The sequence below is a fragment of the Tauraco erythrolophus genome, chromosome Z (assembly GCF_009769465.1).
Source record: "Tauraco erythrolophus isolate bTauEry1 chromosome Z, bTauEry1.pri, whole genome shotgun sequence".
In the NCBI taxonomy this organism is placed as follows: domain Eukaryota; kingdom Metazoa; phylum Chordata; class Aves; order Musophagiformes; family Musophagidae; genus Tauraco; species Tauraco erythrolophus.
Genome location: NC_141496.1, coordinates 55,387,612 through 55,414,698, shown reverse-complemented (window position 1 = coordinate 55,414,698; position 27,087 = coordinate 55,387,612).

Sequence of the window (27,087 nt, the reverse complement as noted above, 5' to 3'; positions counted from 1 at the left end):
GATTACGGCCTATAAATACTTGAGAAAAGATGGTGGGGAGTTAGGGGAAGGGCTCTTTACATTAGTGATGGGTGATAGAACAAGAAGAAATGGGCATAAGCTTAGTCAGGGGAGATTCAGGTTGGATGTTAGGAAGTATTTCTTCTCTGAAAGGGTTGTCAGCCACTGGAATAAGCTGCCCAGGGAGGTGGTTGAGTCCCCATCCCTGGATGTGTTTAAGAATAGGGTGGATGAGCTACTTGAGGATATGGTTTAATGGGGATTAGGGATGGTTGGACTCGATGATCTCTAAGGTCTTTTCCAACCTAGAAATCTATGAAATCTATGAAATCTATGAGATCTAGGGAAAATGTAGGCTCTCTCCGGAAGGAAACAGAGGACCTGGCTACCCGGGATATGGAGAAGGCTGAGGTACTCAGTGACTTCTTTGCCTCAGTCTTCACTGGCAAGAGCTCCAGCTGCACAGCCCAAGTCACAGAAGGCAAAGGCAGGGACCAGGAGAATGAATAACTGCCCACTGTAGGAGAAGATCAGGTTCAAGACCATCTAAAGAACCTGAAGGTGGACAAGTCTATGGGACCTGATGAGGTGCATCCGTGGGTCTTGAGGGAGCTGGCAGATGAGGTCGCTAAGCCACTATCCATCATATTTCAGAAGTCGTGGCAATCTGGTGAAGTTCCCACTGACTGGAAAAGGGGAAACATAGCCCCCATTTTTAAAAAGAGAAAAAAAGAAGACTCGGGGAACTACAGGCCAGTCAGTCTCATCTTCGTGCCCGGCAAGATGCTCCTCCAGGAGCAGATCCTCCTGGCGACTATGCTAAGGCACATAGAAAATAAGGAGGTGATTGGTGACAGCCAACATAGCTTCATTAAGGGCAAACCCTGACTGACTAATCTGGTGGCCTTCTATGATGAGATTACAGCATTGATGGATAGGGGAAGAGCAACTGACATCGTCTACCTGGACTTGTCCAAAGCATTTGATACTGTCTCACACAACATCCTTGTCTCTAAACTGGAGAGACATGGATTTAATGGATGGACCACTCGGTGGATAAGGAATTGGCTGGATGATTGCACTCAAAGAGTTGTGGTCAATGATTTGATGTCCACGTGGAGGCCAGTGACAAGTGGTGTTCCTCAGGGGTCAGTACTGGGGCCAGTGCTATTTAACATCTTTGTTGGGGACATGGAGAGTGGAATCGAGTGCACCCTCAGCAAGTTTGCTGACAACACCAAACTGTGTGGTGTTGTGGACACGCTGGAGGGAAGGGATGCCATCCAGAGGGACCTTGACAGGCTGGAGAGGTGGGCCTGTGAGAACCTCATGAAGTTCAACAAGGCCAAGTGCAAGGTCTTGCACAAGGGCTGGGGCAACACCAAGCACAAGTACAGGCTGGGCAGAGAATGGATTGAGAGCAATCCTGAAAAGGACTTGGGGGTGTTGGTTGATGAGAATCTCAACAGGACCCGGCAATGTGCGCTTGCAGCCCAGAAAGCCAACCGTATCCTGGGCTGCATCCAAGAAGTGTGGCCAGTAGGTCGAGGGAGATTATTCTGCCCCTCTACTCAGCTCTCGTGAGATCCCACCTAGAATACTGTGTTCAGCTCTGGAGTCTCCAACATAAGAAGGACATGGATCTGCTGGAGTGGGTCCAGAGAAGGGTCATGAAGATGATCCAAGGGCCGGAGCAACTCTTCTCTGAAAACAGGCTGATTTGGTGTTGTTCAGCCTGGAGAAGAAAAGGCTCTGGGATAATCTTATTGCAGGAGGGTAGATTTAGATTAAATATAAGGAAGAAATTTTTCGCCCTGAGGGTGGTGAGGCACTGAAACAGGTTGCCCAGAGATGTTGTAGATGCCTCATCCCTGGAAGTGTTCAAGGCCAGGTTGGATGAGGCTTTGAGCAACCTGGTGTAGTGGAGGGTGTCCCTGCCCACGGCAGGGGAGTTGGAACTAGATGATCTTTGAGGTCCTTTCCAACCCTAACCATTCTATGATTCTATGATTAATACAACCAAAATGAGGATATAAATAAAGTACATTCCATTATAACCAAGTCACATATATGATTATAAATTTCATACCTAAAATTTCTTGCCTTTGCCTTAATGCCAAAGGCCTTATGATAATAGCAAAAAAACTAAGATCTGAAAGGAGCCAACAGCTTCAAGATCTTTCAAGCTGTGTGATTTCTGGTATTCAGATTCTCAGAAAACTTAATTTTTTTATGTCTTTTTAGAAATCTGTGTCATTTGCTTAAATTTCTGCTTTTTCCACCGTCTCCTTCCACTATACTTAGTTTGTGATGAAATATCAGAGCGATAGTACTCTGGCTATTAATGAACATCTTGCATGTTTTTCATTTAATTTAGAAACAGTATTTATAAGCTCTATCTACATTTCTGAGTGAAATTTAGGCAGATATTTCAATTAACTTGTGTTCTGTTACATTTTTATATCTCCATAAGAAGGATGAGAATCAATACTGTTCAGTGGATTTTACCAACTAACATACTCTCATTTCAATCACAGAATATCTGTTTCATCAATAATAAAATTAACTAAATTCTAATAGGGTAAAGGAAAGATAAATTATTTGAGTTTAAGGTTACTTAGTACTGACAAGTTTCTTTATTAAAACTTATTTTTAAAAATAATTCTGTAGAGTTCATATAATACAGTAATAAAGTCCACAAGACTGACTCTCATGAATTTGTGCTTCATGGAGGACTTTCCATGGAAGTTAGTCTTACCTCCTTCATGAAATTTATGACCTCTCTCCTTCTCCTTAGGTTTGAAAGCCAGAAGGCATGGTCAGAAGAAGTTACAGTATGGACCTTCTTTTGGCCTGCACATCCACAGTGTCTGAGAACATCAAACTGTAATTTTTTATTCACTATGTTTTTTTAGAGCCAGCTTATATATTTTATCTAATGACTATTTAGTGGAGAAGCACGTGATTAAGAAAAGAATATGAGGTACCAAAACCGCTGATTCGTCAATTATATATATTTCCCACTTCTCTGAGCTTCTTGAGTCCTCCTTCCCATCCTGCTCATTAAAAGTAACATTAAAAGTAACATTTCAAGCAGTGGAGTCACTCTGATGTTGCAAAGCAGGTGAGGGGATAGAAACAGGATAGAAGCCTTCACTGCCTCTCTCTGTTTTATGAGCGTGCTGTATGAGTGGTGTCCAATAAGCCAAAAGAATGCCTTCACAAATATGTGGCCTGCAGACCATATGTTGTCCTTGGACAAGAACAACTATGACAGCATGGTCTCCATTCTCTCAGATGCATCTTATTTGCAAAAAGATTGGAAACCAGCAATGGTGAGAAATTATGATTGCTCTCAGGTCAGTAATAATGAGTGAATTACCAAAAGAATGAGGAGCAGAGCCACAAAGAAATCTGGTAAGTGGGACACAGAGGATAATAATATGTAGCTTTCAAGATCTTGGATGTGTGAAATTTTAGGTTTCTGAGGTACTTATGCTGCACCCACAGCCTAATGAACATCCAAGTTCTTCCAGTATAAATGGATATCTCTTGCAGCACATCTAAGACTTTGCAATAGACGATCAATAACTTAATCTGCAAACTATTTACAGCTTAATGAAGTCATACTCAGAGCATGGCTTCTACAAGTCCTTATTATATACAGGTGTTTCACATGTATTGGCTGCATCATCTATAGAACTCTGGTTTTCAAACACTAAAAGTCAGATTCACCATGCTTTGTTACACTCAGTTTAAACTGACTCGGAGTATCACAAACAATAGTAGTGAACAACTGTATTTCAAGAAAGAATGCTTGAAGTTGACTCATTAATTGGAATAATTTGAGTGCACATTCTGTATTATTTCTCACTGTTAAAAAAAAAAAACAAAAACAGTAGCAAAAAGATAGGAGAACGTGGCAACTGAAAACAATTTATGCCTTGAAAATCTCACACATGCAGACAAGAACTTCCTTCCTGGAAAAAAGAAGTCAATTGTGGTAAAATTGATTCAATATTTATAACTTTTACATTTCTCTAGAAGGACCCTTTCATAGACACAACCAAGTGCAAATTTACTAGTTTGGTAGGCATGCATCACTCAGCTGAGAACTGCATGTTCAGAACCACATGCATATAGGTGACCAGCACAAATCAGAGCCCAATTTCACCCATCATATCTTCACAAGCTACTAGTACCATCTTTAGTCAGCTTTCCTCAGCAAACGTGATAAACCATGTAAAGTTAAAAATGTATTTGGTAAATTTTTGACTGACTTTCAGTTAGCAAACAGCCATGACAGCTTAGATACTCACACAACTGTCATATCATGTCCACTATTGTCTTTTTGCCTGAGAGTCTTGCTCTTCTTCCATTCTGGATGTGTTAAATATGCTGACACTTCAGTCACTCCAGCACAAAACTCAGAATATCAACACAAACCTTTCCTCATCAGAGTTTAAATATGGGTCAATTTTTCCAACAGCTATGGGTCATGTCTAACAAAAGGACATTTTTAAAGGATTAAACTACTGCTGCTAGATTTGCTGAAGTTTGTCAAGTTTTGTGTCTCTTGTATAACAAGCATTAACACTTCCCCCTTCCTACCTTCCCTTCCCCACCCACTCCTATAATGGTAGCCCATAGTTAAGCCATTCAAAACACTTTGGGTCCTTTGGAATGGGCTGCTTCAGCACCAAAAAAGCTGCATGTTCCATAACTGGTCAAGAGCACTGTACATGGCTTTGTCATTTCCGCTTATTGCACTCACCTGCAAAATCTTCATGTTTCAGTTTATTTAAATTCCCACATATTTTGTATTTGCGACAATGGTCACCCATTCTCTAGCACTCTTTCATGTGATGGAAGTAGAGTCTTTACAAGTGTCTCCATCTTGACTCACCAGAGATTACATAAACTGTCACAGTTCCCTAACATCTGTAGCAATTATCACAACAAATGCAGCAATCTTGGCTAGGATCAAACCAGTATCAGTTCTTATTTAGTTTAGATTATTTCATTACCATGGAGTTGCAAAGTCCTTCATTCTTATTCAAAACACTTATTACCTGGAAATATTGGTAAAATTAACACTAATATACTTCAATGTTCTTTTATATTCCAGTAAATATTGAAAGTTTTCTGTAACCATCAAGGGATTTAGGGGTAGCAAATAAGATAAAATTTCCAAACATTTCTCTATATTTCACTTCTGGTTTAGTAGGAACTGAACTATATAGCAGTTTAAAAGCAATGTCACTCAACACACTTCAGTGAAGTCAACATTTTTCCCTCTCAGTATTTCAACAGCAATTATACTCTTTTCCAGCCTTTCTGCATACAGAGGTCCATTCTCAACCATGTTACGAACTGGTTCACTTTTTTCAAATTATAGACATTATTAAAACTTTTTCAATGTTCTTTCCCCCAAAAAATCCTTTCCACATTCTGAATAGACCCAAGCAGCACTTACTTCTTCAGTTTCATTACATTTCCAAAGTTACAGTCTTTTACAGGATCTTCATTAGCAGTTGTTGCATAGTTTGCCCCCAGAAAAATAAATTAACATATTACAGTTATGACAGAGTCAAAATGTTGCCCTTTACCCTTTGTATATGACACAAATGATCACACTACATCCACACATCCAGGTGCGTATCTGCTTTGGCAGGTGGATCCCAATGCTAGAAAGATCACAAAATAATTAAGAGGTACTGAACTCTGAAAGCTGTTCCACGAAAATGGATGAGATGTTTTGCTCTAAAAAGGCTTTCACAGAAACCAAGTCTGAAAAAGTTAACTATCGTTAGCCATGATGATTATTGTTTTTTTCAAAAGTGTTTTAACACTTAAAATTGAATAGTTAACTAGAAGTACTGAACAATGTTATCTGTAAGCGTAGTCATTTTTATAAGAAGAAACTAACAAAATGATACTCATATTGGTAAAGGAAAACTCAAATAAGCAGTAGATTATACCCTGTGGGATACAAGTGTAAGAAGAAAATATATCTCAGATTTAGTAGTTCCTTAATAAAAAAGTACATGACAGGTAAAAAGTAAGCTACAGTAGGTGATAGGAAGGATAGAAAAAAGGATAGCAAGAGATTTAATCAGTTATCTATAAGGTTTTCAATAATGACTAACATGAAAAAGATACCACAAACTTTAAATTTGCCCCACTACTGAATCAGATATCAAAATATAATTCACTATCATTCACTATTTTTAAGATCCCAGAAGAAAGCAAATTCGGAGACTACAGATACAGTGTGCTGAAATCACACTGGAGCACACAATTTGAAATCTTAAGGATTTCAGTAGACTGGTGAAATGGTGAAGAAGAAAAAGAATATCCAGTTCAATAAAGACAGAAATAAAATTCTGTCTTTACATTAGGATAGCCATATAGTAGCTATATCACACTGGTCAGGCAGTAACTTTGGCTCTGGAGATAAACAGAGACCAAAACCAGAAGATAAGGGAGCAGCACTGCACACAAAGGAATCCCTTTGTCCTGAGCAGAATCTGAGAAGACCCTGCTGGCCTGTAAGATGTATTCAACTGAAAAGAGAGCGCAGAACAGATAGACAGAAAACAACGACACCAAGTTAGGCAAGGAGTGTTGATCTGCTTGAGGGTAGAAAGGCTCTACAGACAGATCTGGACAGCCTGGGTCGATGGCCAAGGCCAATTATATGACATTCAACAAATCTAAGTGCTGAGTCCTGCACTTGGATCACAATAACCCCATGCAACACTGCAGGTTTGGGAAAGAGTGGATGGAAAGCTGCTCAGCAGAAAAGGACCTGGGAATGTTGGTCAACAGCCACCTGCATATGAGCCGGCAGTGTGCCCAGGTGGCCGAGAAGGCCAATAGCATCCTGGTTTGTATCAGAAATAGTATGGCCGGTAGGACCAGGGAAGTGATTGTCCCCTGTACTCGGCAGTGGTGAGGTCGCACCTGGAATTCTGTCATCAGTTTTGGGCCCCTCACTACAAGAAAGACATTGAAGTGCTGGACCATGTCCATAGAAAGGCAACAAAGCTGTTGGAGGGTCTAGAGCACAAGTCTTATGAGGAGCAGCTGAGGGAACTGGGGTTGTTTATCCTGGAGAAAAGGAGGCTCAGGGGAGACCTGATCGCTCTCTACAACTACCTGAAAGGAGGTCATAGCAAGGTGGGTGTCAGTCTCTTCTCCGAACTTAGAAGCAATAAGACCAAATGGCCTCAATTTGTGCCAGGAGAGGTTTAGACTGAAATACCGGATGTTAGGAAAAAATTCTTCACCGAAAGGCTTGTGAAGCATTAGAACAAGCTGCCTAGGGAAGTGGTTGAGTCACCATCCATGGAGGTATTTCAAAGACTTGTGGATACGGCACTTAAGGACAGGGTTTAGAGGTGGACTTGGCAGTGCTAGGTTAACAGTTGGACTCGATGACCTTATGGGTCATTTCCAACCTAAATGATTCTACGATTCTAAAATGTGATCAAGAAACAAAAACAATCGGGACGAGTGTTATGATGGGAGGAAAGAATTGAAGAGATCTAATGTAACTGTCTTGTGTAAAATGCGACTGCAAAGAAGGGAAAGAACTTTTCTCCATATTTATCAAGTTTGAGACAAAGTATAGGCTTAAATGGCAGCAAGGGAGATTAGGTTAGTTATGAAGAAAAGTTCTCCAATGGAAAGGACAGAGAAGGACTGGAATAGATGAAGAAGGTTGCTAAGTTTCTGGTGTTGGAAAAATACAGGAAGAGGTGAAGGAAACATCCTTAGGAGGAATGGACAGCTTTGGGTAAACAGGATGGTTTACATTTTCTTTAATCCCCTGAAGCTCTCTTTTTTTTTTTTTTTTATGATTTCTTTCTGTTTTACAACTGCTAGCTTCAGTTAGGTCACTGAGCTGAACATTGGAACCAATGTTCTGGCATCTTAAATATGGTTGCACAAAAAGCTTATACAGCAATTTTCAGTGAGATTTAATCCTATCTTCTTTTACACATCAAGTAAAACAGATTAAGCTTTTATTATCATCATTTTACAAAATAACAGTGATATCACCTATTACCATATGGCACTTAAACGACCACAATACATGCTAGTGAAAAGAATCTTAGAAATGTCTATGACGTATTCCTTTAGCAGCAGCTCATTTCCTATGCTTAAAAATTTAATCGGGAAAAGTTCTCACCTAATTTTTAAGATCTCTAAAAGGGCTTATTAAAAATACTCACAAGAACAAATCAGATAAAAAAAGCACACCTTAAAATCAGTGCACCACGACCAAGATGATTCGATTTCACCCTGATCACTGCATCATCCCTAATCCTACAGCACTGGTTGGCAAGAGGCTGGCTTGTTAACTTTGTAATATGTTTCTAGACTCAAAGTGAAATTTGTCAGATTTCTTTTGTTCTCACTTAAAAAGTGTTAGGCATGAATTAAGAGACAGTAAAACACCTTGGAAAGACAACTAAGCTCATTCAGTGTCAGAAACAAAATTAAGTACCTTTTTGATGGTCAACATTCATGTGTTTTACAGCATACCTCAGTGCACAATTACACAATTACAGAACCACCAAAATACATGTTAGGCGCATGCTGTCATGGGACAATGTATTTTTTTCCACACCACGATTCAGGAATGCCTCATCGTATAACTTGCTTGAACATATTTACTCACAATTTCTGATTAAACAGTCCCATTTTCCCATGCAATATGCTGATTTAAGATTCACTGTGAATACAAAACACAAGCTGAACGGCTTGCCCTGTAAGGAGGTATGGTATATAAACAGATTAGGAGCGTTAGTAAAGGTAAGTAAATCAATCTGTCCTCCTCTATCAAGAAGTCTTATTAAAATAAATGTGGTTATTCATGTAACAAAAATGCTGTGGGTGTATTAGGCTGAAGAAGTAATCCGAGTCATTGAGTTCGTTGGAAGAAAGCAATGAACTCCTCCTTCTGCCCACAGCTGTTCATCATACTCAGCCATCTCTGGTTATTAATATCAGTATTAAATATATTCCTGTCCAATTGGATTCACTCATGTTCCCAGTTTTTGAATCTATTCTTTTCCCCTACGTTAAACAAATCTAATGATTTCTATCCATAGCAAATGTGGAGCTGATGAGCAAATGAATGATAAAAATTCTTATTATTCCTTTGTGCTCATCTCTTGCACTTAAGATTCTTGTCATGCCCTGGGCATTCTAGCTGTCTGATACTGTTCTTTTATTTCCAATTGCATCGCTTTCTCTGCTGAACATTTCTCTGTCCAGAACATTTGGTGCACTGCCTAGTACCAAGCAAAATCTGCTTGCAATGTAAGAACATGTGGAGAAATTATGTGTTTTTGTCACACCCTATTAAACGGTATTCAAAACACAATGCCCCAGAAACTAAATTGATTGTAGGTTTTATAACCCTTTTCAGGCTAATGGAAACAATTTAGTACCATGAACGAAAACATAGCTAGTGCAGCTGTGGGAATCTTAAATTGCTCGGCTCAGCAGTTCTGTTCCGGCTTAAGTAGGATAAAGTAGTTAAAGTTCAGTTAGATTCCATTCTTCTGGATCTTTGACAGATCATTTCAGATTAATGTCTTCAAAGTTTTCAACATTCCTTGTAAAAGACTTTCTGAGGAATTGCTGCTTTGTGCTTTTAACTTGGGGGGCAGTGGGAGGGAGGTGTAAGAACTGGGAAGAGAAGGGAAGTGGGGGCAGGAACTGCATGGGGAAGATTTCAATCATTTTGTAAAGTGTCTTGAACCGTCTTTCTCTTCAGTTGGTTTTATTATTAATATACCAAGTGAAAAACAAAATAAAATAAAATAAAAAGACTAACAGCCTTCTTATAGCTTTAGTGATTTAGCTAAGACCAGAAAAGCTAGAGATGCAGAGCCAAGATTGAAAATCAGCCCTTAAATCCACCTGAGGGATCTATAGCACCTCCTTAAGGATGTGCTCCTTAAGGACAGAAATTTTCTCCTATGCTAATTGACATTTCAATTTTAAAACTGAATGTCGTGATTAAAAGCTTGACAGGCAAGAGGTAAACTTGGCTGCTGAAGAACTGGCACCACACTTTGCAAAACAAATCCTGTACCTAGGCACTTACGAGAAGGAATCATTCACATGGGTATTACCTGCACTATACTACCAGAAAAACATCTGTGAATATTATTTGACAAATTGATCACTAAATGAGCCATTAGCTTGCAGGGTTTTTGGATTGCCTTAGGAAAGCAGGATGCTATATAGCACAAAGTCTTACAGATGCAAAACACTGATTGGCAAAAAAAAATGTTCCAGAAGAAAAGGAGTAATAAAGCAAGCCTAGCAAGAAAATGTACCCTTTCTAAAAAGTAAGCCGTTTACGAGAAGCAGTAGTAAAACTGCTTAATTCTTCTGTGCCTCTAGGGAGAAATCTAACCCTTTTGAAAAGTGATAGAGAGAAAAATGAAGCCAATGGTGTGTTTGTCAGCGAGAGAATGCTGTGGAAACAAAGTTAGTAATTTTACTATTCCTGCTTGCCAAGAGCTGACAGGTGTGTAGTTTCTTATTGTTCTGAAAGGCAGCCAGAAACCACAGTTTAATATGCATCTATGTCTTCATAGTAGGGGAGAAAACAGCTGTCTCTCTGGCGCATGATACAAGATGATAGAAATATTGAGACATACGCTTCTTTACAGTATGTTACCATCATTTGCATGGCTTTGTTTGATCTTCCAACAAAACACATAGCTGGAAGGAAAAAAAAATGCTGCAGCCCAGATCAGATCAGACATGATGTGGCAACCTCTACTCCCACAAACAGTTATTATTTCACAGAGCCTAATCGCTTCAACAAGAATTTCTCACGTGAACAAGGGCTGAAAGATTAGAGCCATATTTTCGGCACAGCAGATCTAAAGACTTTTCACAAACCAGTCCATTAAACTTGCAAGTAAACAAAACCAGGGAAATACCAGGTTATTTCAGATAAACATGTGGTAATAATTTCCAATCATTCTTAAAGAATGAGTCTCATAAATCCTTCAGTTTTCAAACTGTTGAGAGATGTTTGTGATTAATAAAGCCTTTGAACGCCAAAGGTTTCTCACACAAGAATGATGTGTGTTTTCCTGTAACATGTGGCAAAGCAGTCTTTTAAATCCTAATTCCCTCAGGAAGGTAAAAAGTACATACATATTATACACACACAGAGACAACGTACCAGATGCAATAAGTTGTAAGAAATGTTAGGCTCTGTGTATCAAATTTCCTTTCCGTGCAGAAGTATCTACTATAGTGTTAAAAGCTCATGATAACTGGCTGGCAGATTGTCAACTGGATATGCATAAAATGTCTGCACTATGTCCAGGCTTGTATGATTTGATAATTTGACAGACATAATTTAAGCAATAAGACTTGCACATTTTATATTTACCGAAGTATGAGAAGAAGGATTAGTATGCTCATTAAAATAACAAAATTTTGGAAATTCTGAAACTCTCACAAAAATAATAACATTCAGAAAAATACTAGGCTTGACCAGCACACTTCAAAAATCTCAACAAAATTTGTCATTATAATAGAAAGGTCCTTTAGGCTTATGTTGTATACAGTTACTTACACTTACTATGTCAACCTGTTAAAAGTATCAAACACAAGAAGACTCAGTTACCAGAAAAATTAGGTAAGTCAGAGAGAAACACAAAACGATTCCTAGACTAAGAGACAGAGGTGTAATTTTTTCCGTTTCATTGTCAGCAGCTTCTGATGCATAGGGAAGGAAATGATTTTGTGATAAGAAACTATTTTTTACACTAAATTTTAATATAAGCAGGAAACACAAACTTAGTAATTTATTCTGTTGGATAGGGAAGAGCATCACTGAATCAAGACTTAAAGGAAGTCGCATGATGAAAACTTTTCTACTCAGTCTGCTCCAATAATGATTCATCACATTTTTGATAGTCCTAGGTAAACCTCAGCCTGCGACTGCTTCCCCAAGCTAAACAGATATCAGCATGTAAGATCATCCCTTTCACACTGCACCTAGAGACCATGTAAGCTGCAATGAGAACGTCTCAGCAAACAAAGGACAGACTCAGAATTATTTTCTCTGGCTGAAGTTTCTTCTCACAAAGAGATCATTATATTAAAAAATAGATTAGAAGAAAAATTACATTTACAAACATGTATATAAAAGAAGTTGTGTCACAGTTTGATGGGGAGGGGAGGTCCAGGTGGCAGAAGCTGCCCATCAGACCGGACTCCCATCCCCCTCGGGGCTTAAGCCAATCAGCGCCTCTTCGAATTGCCCCATTTACGTAGGGACAAAGGGACCGGAAAGGTGTGCCTTTGCCCAGGAGCAAGGAGACAGGGAGGGGGGCACGGCCCCCGCTCCCCAGCCCCCAGCTGGGCTGGCGGTCCGCGCCGGGCTGGTGCCACCCGCTGAGGATGGCCACGGCGGAGCCGCTTGGAGAACTCGGGGAGAACCCCACTCCCGGGGGTACCCACCGGGCCAAGTTCACCCAGAAGAGACTGAGATCTGAGACAAACGGCCACACAGACACCAGTTCATTGCAGATGGAACAAGACAACGTGTGCCACAGTTGGGTCCCCTTGCAGACGGCCCCCTTTGCAGACAAAAGGCAGTCCTCAGGGGAGCAGAGACCCACTCGCAGCCTGTGAAGGATCCACATTGAGAAGACATGCCAGAGCCTGAGTACGGTACGCATCTAGAGTCCGTGGGACAGCCCCCGTGGATGGGGAGGTGTTTTGTTTAGAGGAGATGCCTGAGCCTGAGACTATTGTGAATCATGGGCACAGGTCAAGGCACATTTACGCATTTTAAGTCTGTATGGAGACGCATTTAAGGTCGGTATGACGACCCATGCCAGAACGAGTGGCAACAACTCCCTAAGAATCCGAGACTGTGGTAAAGCCTGCACCTGGAGCAATCCGATGGGGTAAGGATTGCATCCTGCGGTCACGCTAGAGAAATGTGTGGATTTTCCTCGTGAGTAGAGGATCCACTGGAGCAAGGGACAATGGTGTAAGGACTCTTTCTCCATTAAGTGAAGCGGCAGTAACAACATGGAATGAACCGACCTGCACTCCCCCATTCCCTGCCCCCTGCGCCGCTGGGGGGAGGAGGTAGAGCCGGGAAGAAAAGGCAAAGGGGGAGAGTGGTGTTGTTTTTAGGATTTGGCCTTGTTTTCTTGTTATCCTGTCAAGTAACCGTTTTTGTTTTCTTTTATCTTTTTAGGTAGTTGTTAATAAACTGTTTTGCTTTAAGAAAACAGTCTCTTTTGCCCAGGACCGTGGTTGGTGAGTGCTGCTCTGTTCTTGTCTCGACCCTCAGCACTTTTATTACATTTTTCTCCTCTCCACTTTACTGGAGTGGGAGAGCTGTGTGGAGTTTAGTTGCCAGATTGGCCTAACCCACGACAAGTTGAAAAGAAAAATATCCATATCAAGCGCTTCAAAAAACTTGTGTAAAACTTGTACTTCCCAGTTATTTTTCCAAATCAAATTAGCTCATGAAAGAACAGATAAAATGGGAGAAACTGCTTCTCTCACATTTTTTCATTCTTGTGCTGCTCAGCACCTGTCAGTACCACAGTTCCAGCAGAGCTGACATGAATGTGTCCCTGGCATGCTTAAAGTCAGCTGTGGTATGGTTTTGCAGTGCAGACGAGACATGATCTAAAGCTGTAACTTGATGTCTGACATCTTTCTACAATTGTACTTTCTAGTCTGGAAAACAAGCAGAAGAAATGAAAGAACACACATGCTCCTGACTTGGCCAAACAAGTCAGCTGAAGCTATAGCATCTGATCATGGATGCATCACAAGCAACAGAGTTACCAGTCGTCGGCAATATCACAAGATATCTGACAGTGCTCCTTCATTTTTAGGAAAAAAAAAAAAAAAAAAAAAAAAAAAAAAGAGGATGGTTGCATTTTTAAGCTACTTATCACTATGTTTAGGAATGAGGAATAAATAAGAACTTCTGTTCAAGTGCACTGACGAATAAAAACAGTTTAGTACCCAAAGGACTGTTTCCCATATTGCTCAATTTCTCTTAGCCCTAAAATCACTAGTTGATAGCCTTAACTAAGAGCACAACAGACAACTCTTTACAATGAGTATGTTAAAAATTAGTCATAAATCATCAGATTCTTGGTGTAGAGAGAGGCTAAAAAGAGTCTTTAGAAGATTGCATCTCCCATAGAATCCTTTCAGAATCAAAGTTTACTCCAAGGCACATAACATAGGAGAGGCATTGAAGCTGCAGAGCTCCTCAAGACAACACTGAACTTCATCCAGGCCTGGTTTATCACACCATATTCAACAAGTACATTTGCCGTAATTGATAAGTCTTACTCTGGTGTCCCTGCTACTACAGATCTCTTTCCATGTAAGAAGTCCTCAAGTGTCCTAGCCCAAATCTCAATCTGCATCTTGCAAGCAAATACCCATTTGACAAAAAAAATAATCAGTGTCTCACTTTCAATCAGAATCTTACACGCAATAGCTTCTTAATCTGACACCTAAAAGTGCAAAGCCGAACATTCTGCGTCCACATGCACATGGACATGTGAAGACGTACACACAAACTCCTTCTCAAAACATCAGAAAACACTTTTTACCCATGAGCCACTGAAGGTTAGTTTCCTATTTTTTCACTGCAGACTTGGCAAACAAACCTCAGAAAGCACGAGGAATGTGTGGTTTCAGTGCCAACCTCTAATCCAAAACCAGCTTTAAGGATTAAGACAATTTTTTTAAAAAATAATTTTGAGCACAGTTAAGCCTCTTGTGCACTAGTGTTCTCACATAAAGGAACAGAAATGACTGACATATTAACATATCAAAACTTGGCTTGCAAACTGAAAAGAATGGCTCAATAAGAATGCATAACCTTGGAGAATAAGAATGCAATCCTGGAGGTGAGGGACTTCAAGGACAACAGAAGTAAGGTATTTTTCATCCCACAGGTGCAAGCAGAAAAGGAAACTGCATTTTTTGTATCCACAAATCTCAGTTATAAATTAGGCAGTGCAAGTGAGGTATGTCAAATCATAGAATATACTGAGTTGGAAGAAACCCACAAGGATCATTGAGTCCAACTCCTGACTCTGCACAGGGCACCCTAAAAGTTAAACCATATATCAAAGAACATTGTCCAACTGCTTCTTGAGCATTAACAGGCTTGGGGACAGGACCATTTCTCTAGGAAGCTTGTTCCAGTGCTTGACCATCCTCTCAGTGAAGAACTTTTTACTAATATCCAATCTGAAATTCCCATGGCACAGCTTTAAGCCATTCCCTCATGACTTATCACTGGACATCAGAGAGAAGAGATCAGCCCCTCCCTTTCCACTCCCTCTAATGAGGAAGTTGTAGACAGCAATGACGTCACATGTCAGTCTTCTCCAGGCTGAACAAACTTAGCCTGCTCAGGCACTCCTCATAAGTCATGTCCTTCAGTCCTTTCACCATCTTTGTGCCTTCCTTTGGATGCATTCTAGAATTTTCATATCTTTCTTACATTGTGGAGACCAAAACTGCACACAGTACTCAGGATGAAGCCTCAACAATGTTAAGTATAGCAGGATAAGCACTTCTTTTGACTGGTTAGCTATGCTGTGCTTAATGCACCTCAGGCCTTTTTGGCTGCCAGGGCACATTGTTGACTCACATTGAGATAATCATCAGCCAAACCCCTCAGATCCCTTTCTGCAAAGCTGCAGTCTCTTGTCCCAAATTCTATATGTACATCCAGGATTACACCAACCAAGGTGCAGAATCTCACATTTGTCCTTGTTGAATTTCACACAGTTGGTGAGTGCCTAGATGTCTAATCTATCAAGATGGCTCTGTGAGGCCTCTCTACCCTAGAGGAGATCAGTGTTCCTCCTAGTTTAGAATTGTCAGTAAACTTACTTAGTATGCACTCAACTCCTATGTTCAGGTGATTGATAAAAACATTGAAAAGAACTGGTACTAAAATTGAGGCTGGGGAACACCACTAGTGACTGACCACCAGCTAGATAGTACCCTAAAAACTACAACTCTTTGAGCCCCATCCTTCAGCCAGCTGTTCACCCATCATATTGTGTTCACATCCAGCTATATGCTGGACATTTTGTACAGAAGGATACTGTGAGACATGGTGTCAAAAATTTTGCTAAAATAAAAAAATCCCACATCCACTACCTTCCTTTTGTCCACTAGGCAGGTAACTTTGTCAACAAAGGATATTAAGTTAGTAAGGCATGAATTTCCCTTCATGAACCTTTGTTGGCTTTCACCAATGACTGCATTGTCTTTCAAGTGTTTTTCAGTAACTGCTAGAATAATCTTCATAATTTTACCAAGTGCTGAACTGAGACTGACAAACCTATAATTACTCGAGTCTTCTTTCTGGCCATTGTTGAAAACTGGAGTAACATTTGCTTGCTTCCAATTGGCTGGGACCTCTTCAGATTCCCAAGAGTATTGATGACTGAGAGAGGTCTTGCATTAACATTGGCCAACTCTTTCAGTACTCTGGCATGGATCCCACTGGGCCCCTGTCGTGGGTTAGGCCGCTCTGGCAACCAAACCCTACACAGTCACTTACTCGCCCTCCCCCAATCCCAGGGATGACGGAGAGAATTAAAGGAGAAATGGGAAACCTGTGGGTTGAGATAAGAACAATTTAATACAGATGATTTAATACACAGTGTAGATGCTCACCACCCCCTCTTATCCGAAGACCGTCTCATCCCGAAGCTGCAATCCCAGACGAACGCGAGGCCCCAAAATAGAGAGGGGCAGAGAGAGATAGTACTCCGAGAGTGGCAGTACTGGAAGAGAGAGGAAAAAAAAGCAATAGAGCAAAAGCACAGAAGAGCAAAGGAGCGAAAGCGGCTAAAGAGCAAAGCGCAAAAGCCCTTCTTTCCGGCTGTCCCTCACTTTTATACTGGGCATGACGCTGCATGATATGGAATACTAATTGGCCAGTTTGGCCCTCAATCTTAAGTTCCACCACAAATCACAAGGGAAATCGTGTCCCCCTTGTCCCGGCTATGCTCCCTCCTTATCCCACCGTGCTTCTGCACTCCGGCCAGAACACGGCACACTGAAAAGTCCTTGGAGTTTCACTTCCAACCACAAACATCAGCTTGCTATCAACATTCTTCTCAGAGTGAGCCTCTGAGTAAAACCAAAACACAGAGCTCTTCTAGCTGCTAAAAAGAAAAGCTAACTCTGTCCCAGCTAAAACCAGGACAGCCCCATAGACCTATGTGCATTCAGTTGCAGCAGTAAATCCTGTACAAATTCAAAGACAACTGGAAGTCTATCACTCCCGTAGTCGTGGTCCTCCAACCCAGGGTTTCAGGGGTCCCCAGGCCCATGATCAGTGTTAAAGACAGAGACAAAGATGTCATGAAATGTTTCTGCCTTATCTTTGTCAGGTGAGGTGACAACCAACCTCATCCAGTAATGGACCAACGTTTTCTTTAGTCCTCCTTTGGCTGTTAGCATACGTTAAAAAGTCTTTTATTTATTCACCATAGAACTGGCCTGCTTCAACTTCAATTGAGCTTTGGTCATACAAATTTTCTCCCCACAGTGGCAAACAGTACCGCTGTAGTCTTCCTGTATAACCTGACTTTGCATTCAAAGTCCATACACTTTCTTTTCCTACCTAAGAATCCAGAAGGAGATTCTTCTTAATCCAAGTCAGCCTTCTGTCCCTCTTGCTTGACTTCCAAAACATTGAAATCACCTTCTCCTGTGCTCTTTTAAAGGGTGGCTTTCAAAAAGTGATAAGCATTCATGGACCCAAATACCCCTGGAAGCAGATTTCCAGGGGACCTTACCTACTAGTTCCTTGAGCAGCCTAAAGCCTGCTCTTCCAAAATCCACAGTAGAATCTATGCTGACAGTTTTTCTCATATTGCCAAACACTTTAAACTCAACAATTTCATGATCATTGTGGCCAAGATAGTCGCCAATCACCACTTCACCCACAAGATCATCTCTATTTTCAGACAACAGATCTAGGAAGGTACCTTTCCTAGTCAGCTCTGTTAACACCTACCTATATCAGGAAGTAATCTTCAATGTGCTTCAGGACCTTGACATGCTTCAGGCATAGGCCCGTGTAAACCTCATGATGTTCAACAAAGACAATTCAACATCCAACTGAATCGGGACAATCCTCAGTATCAATATAGATTCATGGATGAAGGGATTGAGAGCAAAAGAGAAGGATTTGGGCATACTGATGGATGAAGAATTGGACATAAGCCGGCAATGCACTTGCAGCCCAGAAAGTCAATTATATCCTAGGCTACATAAAAAGAAGGATGGCGAGTAAGCTGAGGGAAGTAGTTCACCGTCTCAACTCCGCTCTTGCGAGACCCTATTGAGAGTACTGCATCCAGCTCTGGGTCCCCAGTACAAGAAACACTTGGACCTATTAGAGTGGGTCCAGAGGAGGGCATGAAAATGATTGAATCGTAGAATCTCAGACTCGTAGAATGTTTTGGTTGGAAAGGAACCTTAAAGATCATCTAGTTCCAACTCCCCTGCCGTGGGCAGGGACACTTTTGACTAGACCAGAGCTTCATTCAACCTAGCTTTGAACACTTCCAATGATGGGGCATCCATAACTTCTCTGGGCAACCTCTTCCAGTGTTTCATCAGCCTCATTGTAAATTTTTTACTTAAATCTAATCAAAATCTCCCTGCTTTCAGTTTAAAGCCATTGCCCCTTGTCTTATCACTACGCACCCTCGTAAAAAGATCTCTCCAGCTTTCTTGTAGGCCTCCTTCAGGTACTGAAAGACTGATATAAGATCACTCCAGAGCCTTCTCTTCTCCAGGCTGAACAGCCACAACTCTCTCAGCCTGTCTTCATAGCAGAGGTGCTCCAGCCCTCGGATCATCTTCATGGCCCTCCTCTGGACTCACTTCAGCAGCTCCATGGCCTTCTTGTGTTGGGGACTCCAGGGCTGAATGGAGTATTCCAGGTGGGGTCTCACGACAGCAGAGTAGAGGGGCAGAATCACCTCTCTCGACCTGCTGGCCATGCTTCTTTGGATGCAGCCCAGGATAAGGTTGGCTTTCTGGGCTGCAAGCGCACATTGCCGGCTCATGTTGAGCTTCTCGTCCACCAGTACTCCCAAGTCCTTTTCCTCAGGGCTGCTCTCAATCCATTCTCTGCCCAGCCTGTACTTGTGCTTGGTGTTGCCCAGCCCTTGTGCAAGACCTTGCACTTGGCCTTGTTGAACTTCATGAGGTTCTCAGAGGCCCACCTCTCCAGCCTGTCAAGGTCCCTCTGGATGGCATCCCTTCCCTCCAGCATGTCCACAACACCACACAGCTTGGTGTTGTCAGCAAACATTCTGAGGGTGCATGAGCCGTGGCACAAACTGCTGCACCATGCCCTGAGTGCCCGCTCTGTTCGCCGCACTCCTGGTCACTCGAGGAACCAGGGCTGCTTTTTGTAGGTGTAGGGATGGCTGCCATTGCTCTGGCAATGCCCAGGCTACGTCAGCATCTGCCATAAAAGCTGCTGGCTCCTGGGGCCTCTCTTCACTCTCCTGGTGTTTCCCTGCTTCAGGAAAAGCCCCTGTGCACCAAGATCTGCTGCTCTGTAGCAGATTGGGCCAGCATCGGAGCAGCTCCCTCCAGCGACTGACTGATATGATAGAATCATAGAATACTTTAGGTTGGAAAAGAATCTTAAGATCATTAAGTCTAACCAAAAACGTGACACCGCAGCAGATAGGCACTTACCCAGAACGGCCCAGAGGAGCCCTGCAAGGGGCCGTGCTCAATGCTGCAGAGGAGGGCGACAAACCTGCGGGGACTAGAGCCCATCTGCCCAGGTGGGAAAATTCCTTCCTGATCGCAGAGCTGGCGATCGGCTGTTCCCTGAGCCCTTCCCTGCTATGACCTGGGGAGATCCCCTTCAGCACAGGGCTTGGGCACTCCTTCTGCAAGCCACAATCCCTCCCCAGGGCTTGTGTGAGCGAGAACAAGATCCGAAGACTTTCCATGACCATGAGTCCTTGCAGTCATCTCCTGCTCTGCTCATCCTGTTCATAGAACCATCATTTAGGTTGGAAAAGACCCTTAAGAATATTGAGTTCAGCTGTAAACCTAACAGTACAAAGTCCACCACAAAAGCATGTCCCTAAGCACCACATCATAAAACTCTGTGGCTGGCCCAGGAGCATGAGAAATGCCCTGTCCAGCCTTGTATCTCTGCAGTCACCTTCCAGAGCAATGGCCATGGCCTGGGCTTCTGCAGGAGGGCAGCCACATAGAGGGCTCCTACACTTCAGTGCAACGCTTTAAGCAGCAGACCACAGCACGGGCCACTGCACTGAAGCTTCATGCTGTGGACCCAGCTGAGACCTTGTTCCTTGAGAAGAAATACCAGCCTGAGAAAGCAGGCCAGCCCCTCTGTTGGCTGCCACCTTGCATGAACTGCAAAGATGGTGTCAGGCTCGTGTTCGTGGGGGCTCACTCTTGTCCCCATTGCACAAGCCCATCGTGAGTGCTCAAGGGTAGAGAAGTCATGGAGAGATCTCCTTCTTGTTTCCCTCTCTGCTGCTCTGCAAGCTGTGAATGGCATAGGAGGGGAGTGTCTCAGGGCAGAGCTGAGAGTATGGAGCGGAAAGGGGGACAATTATGTGATGTGGAGCAGGGCTTTGCCCACACCTCCAGTGCACCATGCAAGTGCCTAAGCAGACCTGGATAGGATGGAACATGGTCATGCGGACCACCAGGTTCCCAGGGTTTTTTCTGCTTTCCTCTCCAGCACGGATAATGGCCTTTTGCAAGAGCTCCTCTGGGCCATTGTTTGGGTGCTTCAGGTACCTGCACCACGAACAAACAATAGGGTTATGTTCTCTGGATCTACAATTAGAACCCTCAATTGAATAAGAAAGTAAAGAACAGAGATGACAGATGTGACTGTAGTCCATACGTCCATATATCTTGCCTACATGTCACATTCATGGATTTATACCATCTTCCTAGCAGGGCATGCATGACGAATCAGTAGCATCCAATCCACTTCACATAATCATGTGCATGTCATGTCCTTAGCAGTGAGAAGTGAGTCTTCTCTCCCTACCTCCACTCCTTATGCTTATCTTTTCAAGATAAATTCCAGTTTCTTAAAAAAAAAAAAAACAAACTCTTTTCTGTAAAAGCAACTGGAAAACTCTTTAAAAGGGCCTATGTAAAGTGGGAGTCTCCCATGGGCACGTTTGTTTTTATAAAGTACTTTGCACTCTGAAAGTTTGATGATGTAATGACTATTCCATGTTCTTAGTGTGTTATGTAGGGAAACATAAGTCATTTCCTTCATTATTTATAAAATGGTAAAACGACCTGCAAATGAATATGCATACAATGAAGTAAATTCAGAATTCAGTATTCAGCAACTACTACCATCTGGTACATTTTCACTTGCACCTTTCCTGAGCTGCTGCTGAACACCACCCTTCTAGAAAGGGTGCTTTGTTTAAAGTGCTGACTTGCAGCATTTCCAGTTTTATGCTGGGAAGGGACAATATAAATACACTCCACTCCTTCATCTTTCTATACTCTCCTCAGACTTCTGTGACTGTTCTTAATGTTCCTGAAAATGGGGCATAACTGTTAGCTGACAAATAAATGTCTGAACTGAAGTCAGACAATTCTTTGTGACAAAAAATCAGGAACTTCTCCAGACTAGTCAGATGCTTCATGAAAATGGATATTAAAGGCAATTTTACACTCCAATTTCAGGCAAAAGAATCACAAAAAAAAACAGATCAGTTTTGGATGTCAGCAATGGCTGTTCAGTGATTTGAGTTTGATAACAACTGACTTGCTCCATTTCTGAGTATAAACATTCACCTTACACTTAAGGATCAGAAAAAAACAGCTGGCAGCAAAAGTGTAAGGTACTGTAAAACAGGAACTGCAATGAATGCCACAGTGACTCCAGCTTCCATGGCAATAGATTTTGACATATGGAGAGGGAGTAAGCGGGGCTGAGGACTAAGCACTGGCTCATATGTATAGCTTTCAAAAGTGAACCTGCACGCCAAGAGCTTCTGGACAGATTATACAGATCAGACGGTTCAAAACTGTTTGGGAGACTTCACTGGAACACCACAGTAAAGGCATATATAACACTAATAGTGCTGGGGTCCACAGTTTATCTGCTAACTGAAAGAGGCATCATACCTTAAGGCAATGGTCAGCTATAGTCTTTTTGCCCTAAGGATTTTCCAGCAGTGACCACAGCACAGCAAATAAAAAAATATGAAGTAAGGCTGCCAAGGAAAGGAGAATAGCTCAGAGTACATTATTGGCTGCACTTTTTACCCATGTGTCAGGCTAACTGGTGACTAGTACTGTGTCCTTTCCCTTTCAGCGTTGCAGAGCAAAAGTCACTGGCAAGACAATGACAGAGCATTTATCGTTATCATTTCTGGTCATCTTGCTTTCTATAGCAGTTACTTTCTGTAGTACAAAGACAAAGAACAATAACTACGGATACCTAAACCTGTGTTTCACCTCTTTACATTTGCTGATCGGAAACCATGGCATTCCAAGCTACCAATCCACAGAGACAAGTTAGCTTTCCACTCCCTTTTACTTCTTTCAGGAAAAAGAAAACAGCCACGTTGCACTGCGGTCTTGCACTGAGCGAGCCACAGTGGCAGCAAACATTCCAGCCTGGCGCCAGATGAGCATGAAGGCTCTTCCAGGCCCATGGTAGAAAGTGGACTATCTCAGAAAAACGTATTTCAGAGCCTGGTGACTGAATAGAAAATCAGTAAGTGAAGATGATTAGGAGTTTAGGGGGTTCATCATCGGATATGCTGTAAGTCGCCTTATGAATACTGAGAGGAAAAGCTCACTGATTAAGAATAAGAACAACAACAATAACATTCAGATAACCGATAACAAATTGCTGAATTAGTATTTTTTCCTTCTTTTTCCTTCTCTTCTTAAAGGAGGAAGAGCTATGGAGCAAGTGAACATGACAGCAATCACTGTCAGCACTAAAGACTTTTCTTTCCATTTAGTGCAATGGGAAATTAATAACACATTTTGTCTGGGACATTGCTGTAATGCTAGCAGCAGTATCATAAACACTGTATAGTTGATATATATTTAGCTATGCATTCATGCTTTTGCTAAGCTTGTAATCGCAGCTTTAAGTAAGCTTGTTAGGAGCAACCAGTTAAATCTTTGCTAGGATAAATCACTACTTACCCGTTACATGTTTTCACTACTTTTACACAGACACTTTCCCAACATATGTTACTCTGAAAATAGTAGCAAGGGTGATTAATGCAACAGGAGCCTCAGAACAGAAAAAGTACTCAAAAACTACAACTGCATTGGTCATAAAACTGTGAATCCCTAAGGTCCCTCTACTCCAAATTTGTTGCCAGTCTGGTACTCAACAACAGTATTAGCTCCACTCTAACTCTGGACATTAATCTAATATCCCATAGATGTTGATCATAACATTTGTTTGAGGTCATTCATACATTTACTGGCATGCTCTGGTTTAAAATGGCACGCTCTGGTCCATTATCTTTGAGCAGTCTTGGCTCACTGGGGAAGTTCCGCTGGACTGGAGGCTGGCGGATGTTACCCCCATTTACAAAAAAGGGCAGAAGGAGGATCCGGGGAACTACAGGCCTGTCAGTCTGACCTCGGTGACGGGCAAAGTCATGGAACAGGTTATCTTGAGTGCTATTAATGAGCACATACAGGTTAACCGGGTGATCAGGCCCAGTCAACATGGGTTTATGAAAGGCAGGTCTTGCCAATCAAACCCAATCACCTTCTATGATGGGGTGACCCGCCTGGTTGACAAGGGAAGGGCTGTGGATGTAGTTTTCCTTGACCTCAGTAAAGCCTTTGATACAGTTTCTCATAGTGTTCTGGTTTCGAAACTGATAACTGCTGGCCTGGATAGGCACACCCTCCTTTGGGTTAAAAACTGGCTGGATGGCGGGGCCCCAAGAGTGGTGGTAAATGGGGCTAAATCCGGCTGGAGGCCGGTCACCAGTGGGGTTCCCCAGTGCTCAGTGCTGGGTCCGGTTCTGTTCAACATCTTTATCAATGACCTGGATGAGGGGATTGAATGTACCCTCAGTAAGTTTGCGGATGACACCAAGCTGGGAGGCTGTGTCGATCTGCTCGAAGGTAGCGAGGCCCTTCAGAGGGATTTGAACAGACTGGATCGTTGGGCTGAGGCCAATGGCATGAGCTTTAATACGGCCAAGTGCAGAGTCCTTCACTTGGGGTATAAAAACCCCAAGCATCGCTATAGGCTCGGGGAAGAGTGGCTGGAGAGCTGCCTGGCGGAGAAGGACCTGGGGGTGTTGGTTGACTACCGGCTTGATATGAGCCAGCAGTGTGCCCAGGTGGCCAAAAAGGCCAATGGGATACTGGCGTGTATCAAGACTAGTGTGACCAGCAGGAATAGGGAAGTGATCCTGCCCCTGCACTCGGCACTGGTGAGGCCGCACCTGGAATATTGTGTCCAGTTTTGGGCCCCTCGCTTTAAGAGAGATATTGAGCTCCTGGAGCGAGTCCAAAGAAGGGCGACTAAACTGGTCAAGGGGCTGGAAAATAAAACTTCTGAGGAGCGGCTGAGGGAGTTGGGGCTGTTTAGCCTCGAGAAGAGGAGGCTGAGGGGAGACCTGATTACAGCCTACAAATACTTGAGAAGGGATGGAGGGGAGGTAGGGGAAGGGCTCTTTACATTAGTTATGGGTGATAGGACAAGAGGAAATGGGTATAAGCTTAGTCAGGGGAGGTTCAGGTTGGATGTTAGAAAGAATTTCTTCTCTGAAAGGGTTGTCAGCCACTGGAATAGGCTGCCCAGGGAGGTGGTTGAGTCCCCATCCCTGAATGTGTTTAAGAAAAGGGTGGATGAACTACTTCGGGATATGGTTTAATGGGGGATTAGGGACAGTTGGACTGGATGATCTCTAAGGTCTTTTCCAACCTAGAAATCTATGAAATCTATGAAATCTATGAAAAAATTAATTACAATAACAATTTTTTAAAAAAATAATTTAAATCTCTGTTTCTCTAACTTTGCAACTGAGGTATACAGCTGTGTTCCTGAGGTACCTGAAAGTCCTTGTAGTAAGCAGGATGAATAATGAACTATCATTGTGTTATCAATGTCCTTTACTTTGATCTGGATCCCACTGACTCACTTTCTGTAGGCCCTTCACAGACAAAGAGTGTGTTCACAGTGTTAAGGGACTAGACAGCTTTCTGGAGGTCATTTAGTGCATTTCCCTAAGCAAGGAGCAGCGAGGTGTTCTGTGTTCAAGCTCAGCTGTGAACTGAGCAGTACAGAAATGTGCTGTGCAGTACAGGAATGCAGTATGCCATTATTCTATAGCCTTGCTAAATTTGGTAAGGAACGTATAATACAACAGTATAACAATCAGATACAACAGGCACATGAGAAAACAAGAGTTGGTTTCTGTTGAATGGCAAACATACAAGAACAATACAGGAAAACACAAGAAATCTCTGACCAGTGAGGAATGGCTTCTGCTTTCCACCTGTCCACTCAGTGAAAAATGCTATGACTGCAAAGTTACATTTGGCTAAATGGTCAGAGGCCTCTGTAAAAATAGCTTAGCAGGAAGAGGAGCTAAGATACACAAAAACTTTCATTAAACAAACAAGGTGTATTTCCATTATATATGATTTAGGTCTATACTACCTAGAAATGTGTATAAACATGTACACTTGCAGCCATCCACAGATCCATGTCGGTTTGTGCTGGAACTCTATCTTCTGATGCTGCTGAAAATGAAACATCTTCCCCCATCCGTAACGGGCTCCTAGCTGTTCTGCAGACTGTCTAAGTTTGTGTTCACCAAAAACTTCCTACGATCAGTCATACCAGACCTGATATATTTTGAAGTCCTTCCTTAACCTGCAGTTTTGTATGATGCAGATATATTCAAGGGAATCTAAAACAAGATAAAAAGGTATTGACTGAAATCAGACCACCTTAAATCATCATTTCCCCTTCATATTACTTTGTTCTCCATTAAGGTAACGCAAAATACTTCTCACAGCCTTTATGTAATTCACCTTCATACACAAGGACTAAACATCTACTTTGAAATGCAATTATCCAGATTTTAAGTTGAAAGAACAACTTTGTCTGGAGAGAAAACACTAAACAACTTCTAAATCAACTTTCACCAAACTGAATAAAAGATAGCTTCCTAATCCTGCATAATCAGGGTCATTTAAATGTCAACACATCATATTAAAGAACATGATGTTACAAAGTAACAGTACAACTAAAAACTTTACTAAAAAATAAATGAATTCTTAGCACTTCAGCTGAGGTATCCCCATACCGTGATTTTTTGTACTGCTATCCTTCAAACACCTATACCTCAAGATAATTTTGACACTAAAAACTGCATACAGTACAACAGCCTACTTACACAGCAGTGCTTTCTGCTGAGAGTACATTATGTGTACCATCTTGGACTTACAATCACTGTCAGTGAGTTTACAGGTGAATTTCAAGTGCTGTTTTATCTATAAAATTTGAAATGCTTATCACCATCTCAGAAAATAGCTGTTTCTTTCTCTATTCCATTTTGCCTACCTTTCCAATAAGATATGTATTTTGGAACTTCATAATTCTGAAGAGCAGTTAGGACAATTTCATTTGTTTTTGCTTGTTATCGTAAAAGTGTTGATTAATTTCTTTTCAAAGATACTTCAGATCTGGTGTCCTCACAAAAGCCAGCTTGTGAGTATGTTTCAAATCCCACCCTTCATTCTTCCATCAAGGATCAAATAGGACAGCTCAACGAAATATAGCACCGATGTACTTGGCAGCTGATAAAGATGTTGCTTGATATATTTGAAAAAAAACTATGGTTGTAATAAATAAAATCATTATAAACTCTAACTTATAAGTTCAATGTTGTCTTCCATTACGTGAAGCCCCTAATACCATTTGTTAAAACTACAAGCAATAAAAAAGCTGTCTTAAAATACTCT